This window comes from Pygoscelis adeliae, unplaced genomic scaffold, assembly GCF_000699105.1.
Source record: "Pygoscelis adeliae isolate BGI_AS28 unplaced genomic scaffold, ASM69910v1 Scaffold27, whole genome shotgun sequence".
NCBI classification, from domain to species: domain Eukaryota; kingdom Metazoa; phylum Chordata; class Aves; order Sphenisciformes; family Spheniscidae; genus Pygoscelis; species Pygoscelis adeliae.
Window position 1 is genome coordinate 8,907,970 of NW_008825410.1, and position 5,781 is coordinate 8,913,750.

Genomic DNA, 5,781 nt, shown 5'->3' on the forward strand with positions numbered 1-5,781 from the left:
CCGGCAGTTTCTGAGCGGGCTACCCGCCCGCCTCGGGAGCAAACCCCGGTGGCTGGTTCACCCTCGCAGACCTCCTCTAGGGGAGCAGATGCGTCCAACTCGAGCGTCCCATCTCCCGAGAGGCAGAGCGCTTTTCATGCGTTTCTCTTATTCGCTACCAGTCAACTGTTGCTCCACAGATAACCTCCTCCCTCCTAGTGTTCTTCTCGTTCAACACGCTTTAATCTGCTTCAGTAACCTCCCTTCCCCGCCTTCAGCCGACCTCCTCGCTGTTGCGAGCATCTGGCTAGCTCGGGACTTCCTATTTAAGCTAAAAGCGCTGTTAAGTTGGAAATACGAATAGTTAGAACCTCACTGGAGAGTAAGTGTCCGAGGAGAGTTCATGCACTCCAGGTGAATTATTGTCGGGTCAAGAAACATTTTCCCCACGTCATGGCATGCTTCAGGGAATATTGCATATAACGTGGCACCCAAATGCGACGATTCCTACCACACATCGACCATCCTGAACATCACCCACCCCTCCCTCGTCCAGTCTGTTTGAAAATAGAGGTGAGAAGTTCAGATGGGCTTCTTAAGCTACATAGGAACGAGAAGAAACTGGAGGAATTACGGAATAGCGGCTTAGGTGATGGAGGTAGATGAAAGAAATCTCAGGCAGTTTATGACTGCAGGCTAGAAGAAGGTGATGTCAGACATGAGTATAAGCCATTATGAGCGGCCTGCTTGCTTTCATTGTAATATTGAACTTAGGCTTTGACATTTAAATGGTTAGGAGACAGTAGTGTGATGACCAAAAGCTATGCGTAATTTTCTCACGAGTCTCCCTTGATAGAAGTCCATCAGCGAGCATGGGCTAGCTAGAAAAACTATAAAGATTATTAAACTGTGTTTGAATACGCTATTTGATCTCTAGTGCTCTTTGACGTCAGTAAGTATTATCATTTACATGAAAAATCACTTCAACTTTGCTTGAACTCAAGTTACACCTAGCAAGATGGCAAGCATTTAAGATCAAACATCACAGCAATACCACACACCTTTATAAACACAGAAGCAAAATAATGACTTATTTTTTTAAAAAACCATAAGGATTTTTAAACAGGATGATTTCTCCTAATGGAGTTGAATTTTGCTAGGATTAGCACCTATGTCTGTTCAATGAGATATGTAATTTTTATGGGCCAGAAGTGGTTACAGAGTTGGTTTCCTTTATCCTAAAGAATGAATCACCATTAGCAATATTTGGAGTGATTAGCATGGATAAAACCATTCCAGCTTCTGTGAATCCACAGAAGTGTCAGGAATTCATATGGCTTATAGAAAAAATGTGCCTTTATTTTCAAGAATGAAAATAATTTTATTAATTGCACCTTTTCTGCAGGCTCTGGGCCCTATTTCATTTCATCCACAGAAGAAATATGGAAAGCGATACAAACTGCCAAGGTAAAATTAAATGCTAGATTTGTTCTCTTCCTTGTGCCCAAGCTGAAAAAGCGATAAAACAGCGACCTCTTTATATTAGTGAAACATAATTGGTAAGAAATTTAAGAAGTTGGATAATACTACAGGAGATAAGTCATCAATACATTCACAAATGTTACTTAAATGAATATAAAAAGGGAGATTTCATTATTAAGTCACATGTGCTGAGTAATAGTTTAAACTGATCCTTGCAACTCAGGTATTCTTCTCAGACGTTTTCTTTCAGTTCAGAAAAATGGTAAGGGTTATTGAGTGAAAAGCAGAAATTGTTACTTGGTTTACAAAGAGCATTTGTAAAACGTGTCTTACTTTTAGGTCACCCTCCAACAACAGTTAGATATAGAAGAGTGCATTTTGGTTTGGGAAAAAGTGTAATTTGCCATTGTTTATTAACATAGGCTGCAGCATGATGTGGCAAAAACTGCCAGAAAAATACATCAAAGTTTTTATAACATGTAGGAATCAGATTAATGGTTAAGAAAACTGGTCTTCTTGATCCCATATATTGCATGGATACGTACGAGAGGAGCAAGTTGTATCCATTAGAGGATTCAGGGCACTGACCAGAAGATTCACGCTTATTTATGAACACTGAAAACAGTGAAAATTCAACACTTTGCTTATGATATGTTTCATCCTGTGTTGGTTGTTTTCTTATTTTTGATTACAGTCTGGTCCTGTGATTCTAAGGACTATCTTTATGTTAAGTAGCTCACCCTAATTACCTACTGCAGTCATAATAATCTTGTTTATTTAGAAATGTCTTTGCTGTCTAGCCTGGGCAAGGCCAGCTATTGATTCTTTTAAGATAGTAATCAAAAGATACTTGTTTATAGTCTTCATTCACCAAATTCCCTGAAATGGATTTTACGGTATTTTAACCCAGTTAGGAGCTGCTGAAAATGGATTTGGAATGGTACTGGTGCCAAATCTTAAAGAATAGTATTTATGGCATAATAAAATACTGGTTTTAACTTTGCAAAATGAGTTCAGTTGTAATCTTTGAAAAGTAGGTCCTACTTGCCTCTGATTTGTGTCCCGTCTCTCCGGGAGCGTTGCTGTTTCGCTGGCCGGAGCTTCTGCTTTCTGTGGAGAGGAACGCTGTGGCAGCCCAAGCGGGAGACTGGGCTTCTGCATCAGCACAGCTCTGTCTCACTATGGCTTCCCACTCGGTTTAGACGAACTTGACCTCTGCGGAACTGATTGTTTACAGTTGCACATAACATCTTTTTAAAACAAGATACCCTTTTATTGCTTAGCTAAACCACACTGTTTAGGGTCCCTTATGTTAGAATTGAACAACAAAGCTTCTGTGGCTGTTTGTGATGCGTCTGTTTGTCTCTTTGGCCTGGAAATGTTCAGATTCAGTGACAGGATGGAACTGGCAATGCACAACAAAGCTCCTCTCTCCTTCCAGCTGCCTCAGGTGTTTGCTTCAGATTCTAACTGTGAGTGTTTTACACGTTCAGCCTCTTTTGACTGAAGTCATCAAGAGTTAATGTCGGCTCATTAATTTCTGACCGAGTCTCCAAGGTAACCAGGCTCATGTGCTAACCGTTCTTGATATTTTTTCTTACAACCCGAAGTCTCTTGGTTCTGTATTTCAGAGAAACAAATAATTTTCTAAGTTAGAGTGGGTCACAATACAAGTATGACAATTAAAAACATACACATTTCCTATTTTTCCTCATTATCTGAGGCGTGTTTATTGACCTGAGAGAAATACAATATATCTATTTTATTCTCACTGGCTTTGTTGGAAAAAGTGAACAGATCTTCAGGCACATAGATCCTTCTGCAAGTCTGATAAAGCAGCAGCAAAATTCATAAGGGTTGCTCGTTGTTTAAACTAATTACACCAATTCCTTGGACAATTTGGAAGAAACAAGTGTAGCAGCATTTTCAGAAGAGAGCTGTATTTGCAGGGGGAGAGAATGACAGATCATAAACCCCCAGGAAACAGATAAATGGAACAAAGTAGTGGGACGAGATTTGATTGCACATTAAGATCAAAGTCTTTACCAAGCTATTGCCCTACTGTTATCATTAAACCATAATGGTCCTCACATTCATAGGCCATCCTGATTTCACCATGCTGCTACTAGTATTTGTTACCAGGATCCTTTCATAAAATTATTTGCAATTATGTCATATCTGAACGCCAAGGCTGTGAGTCAAGACTAAATTTATTCATTGCCAGTTTGTATCCATTTCTCTTTGGCCAACACTGTGCTTTAACTTAAAAAGATTTTCTCACTCCCTAGTATTTCATCTGTGATGTATTTATAGAGATCCCTTCTCAACCTTCATTAGATAAAGCAAGCCAAGAACAGTTAGTCTCCTCTTGTTAGACAGTCACCAGTGTCCTGATCGTTTTAATTCCTCTTTGCTCACATTCCAGTCAAAATTCAACATCCTTAAGCAATGTTGACCAGAAATGCATATGGTATTCCAGATGAAGTCTCACAAGGTCTTTCTACAGGAAATACTTATTTATTTTGGGTACATTCTCACTCTGAATTACTAATTGATTAAAGTTTAATTTTCATAAAATTGTCCTTGTATATAAATCACAATTTGAAGAATGCTTACATTTTCATGTATGGATAATCTAACTTATAACTAGTGCTTCTTTATAAAAATTTTAATGTTTCAATTATGCTTGAACAGAAACTCTCAAATTAGAACTTTGAAAATGTCAAATCAGAAAAATAATTCCATATTGTACACTTAGGTATGGAAAAACTAGGTTAGGAAAGGTTTAATTATTTACACATATGAGTAGGACATCAGTCAGGATGAATTGATGTCATCCCTCCTCTCTAATGGCTCTACCTGCACTATTTTTTCTTGTTAGGCAGTGGAGTTAAATAGCTGTGATCTGACCTTGCTGTAACAGTTAGCTCTGTGCAACACAGATGGAAACAAAGCAGGTTTTTAATTGTGATGAGGTAAGTTCTCTCCCCACATTTCATCAGGGCTAGGACATGACTTGCTGAGCTGGTTATGTAGCACGTAACCACAGCCCTTTCCCACAGGAAGGACTCGGCAGTGGAACAACAAAGCTGGTTAATGTAATTACGTGCTATTCCGTGACTCTCAAAACATGAATGATGAAATGCGGTTTTCTGCTACACTCGCCTCTCTGTGTGAAGTGATGATTCCTCCTTTTGCTGCTTACTGATGGGAGAAAGGTGGGGAAAGGTGTGCATTGCAAAGTTGTGGAGGATAGAAGGGATGACGCTTCCCATTGGATCAGTCTCAGTTTCCAAAGCCTTTCCGTTGCGAGGCCACACGTGGAAGTGCTGGCTACTTGCTACCTCACCGGGGTATTTTTTCACTTCAGGAGTAGGCAGTTTGCACCTTCTTTTCTACCATAGTTCTTACAGTTTTTATCAAGATTAATCTATTAATAATATTTCCTGTAATTGTGAGTGGCGATTTCCTGCTTCTGGTATTTCTGTATTGCCCACTTCCCCTACCTCCTTCACAGTCTGTCCTTGTCAGAGCTCTGTTCTGCTCTTGGTATTTGCCAAAGTATCTGCTTTCCTTAACCCTAAATTTGCCATTAACCAACATGAAAGGGAGAGAAGGTAACTATTTCATTTTCTATAACTGATAACAAAATACAGACATTGCAAACACTTTTATATCCTGTAAGGTTTATTAAAATAGAGAAGATAACCCTTTCTAAATGTCGTACATGTTATAAAGCTTGTTTACATCACATTACTACCACTAGTTTTTCTCAGAGGAAACAGCATTGTAGCTCCCTTTTTTTCTGGTAGCATCTTAAGGCTCTATGCACAATGACCACCACAAATGCCATCTACCCTTCTGAGCAGAAATGAGAGACTTGACCTGCGTCATTGCTCACATTCAGAGGCTCACTTATCAAGTGGGATACCACCCGAGACCTTGAGATATGAGCAAATGTCTATATTTATCACCAACAGCCTCTTTCCCACAAACTCTTGCCACATGGTGTCATAGTGTGGGTTACATCTCTAATGACTAGTGCACCCATACAGTGAATAAGATTTTAATAAGATTTTAACATGACAGTATAGCAGAAGCTGAACAACAAATTGTGAGGCAAAGCTCTCCGAGACACAGCCCTTGTTCTATGCAGCATATTCACACCTCAGAAATAAGTGTGGATACACTTTCTCTCCTTTTTATGTTAGTGGTACGTTTAAGGTTGAACGAAGTAGGTAGTCTAGTTAATACCAACACTTAAGCCATCACAAAGCAGCTGGCATCAGGAGAAGAAAAAAGAGAGTGGGAGAGGGAAAG